This window comes from Myotis daubentonii, chromosome 6 (assembly GCF_963259705.1).
Source record: "Myotis daubentonii chromosome 6, mMyoDau2.1, whole genome shotgun sequence".
Taxonomy (NCBI): domain Eukaryota; kingdom Metazoa; phylum Chordata; class Mammalia; order Chiroptera; family Vespertilionidae; genus Myotis; species Myotis daubentonii.
Window position 1 is genome coordinate 94,783,027 of NC_081845.1, and position 1,110 is coordinate 94,784,136.

Below are 1,110 nucleotides of genomic sequence, written 5' to 3' on the forward strand. Positions count from 1 at the left end.
GCAGCAGCTCCCAGCCTCCCCATCCCCCTGCCCTTGCTTTTCCGCCCCTTCCGGCTGCCCTGCCTGCTCCCACCCCCTGCTCAGCACCCCCAGCCATTCCCCAGCACTGAAGGCTGACAGGCCGCCAAGAATGGCCAAGCACCACTTGACCTTCCCAGCGCCTGGCCTGCTTTTGAACCTCATGCGTATGGAACCACACAGACGCTGTGTCTGGCTCACAGTGAGGTGCTGAGTGCAGATGCAGTTTCTCTTCTCGCGGCCGAGCAGCATCCTACCTGTGGCTGTAGCCGTTTATCTGCTCAGTCCTGTCGCTGGGCACAGGGTTGTCTCCAGCTTCAGGACATCAGGGGGGTTGCCCTGAAAATTCTGTTGACGGATCTCCTGGACACTCGCTCGCATTTCTGAGGGGCGCGTGCCCCTGAGCGGAATGACCTCGTGTTCGGGCTCCACAGACTCTGGGAGTGAGCTTCCCACGGGCTGGGCTCCGCCAGCAGAGCCCCCGCCGATCCACTCCTCACCGGGAGGGACATTCTCTTTTCACCGCAGCCGTCCTGCTGGGTGCGCCCTGGAACCATTTTACCTCCGACTTGCACGCCCCTGAGACTAGGGGTGCTGAGCACACTTCTATGTTCATTGCCGTTTGTCAGGCTCTTTTGCGCCTGTTCAGATTGTTTGCCAATTTAAAATCAAATGGTCTGTCTTTTTCTTACTGATTTATAGGAGCTCTGGATGCATTCTGGATCCCAGTGCTTTGTGGGATATTCGTATTGCAAGTATCTTCTTCAACTTGGTGTCTTATCTTTACGTTCTACTGATGTGGTTTCATTTGAATTTAGTCCCAGGGAGCCAGTCCCCTTTGGGGTAACATTCCTGGGTCCTGTGTCCAGGTGATCTTATGCACATGGAAGCTGAGGTGGGGGAAGCTCTTCCAGATGGACAACAGTCTTGTTCTTGCCAAACCCACTTCCTTCTCAGCCAGAGACGCAGGCTCCTCGGAATCGCATCGGCCTTTCTGCCCGAGTACTGACCCCCCTGTCGGCCATGTGTGTTCTGGCCGGGCCTCTGCCGGCATCTGCTTGGCCGTCCACTGGGCCGTGTGTTCTGTGTGCG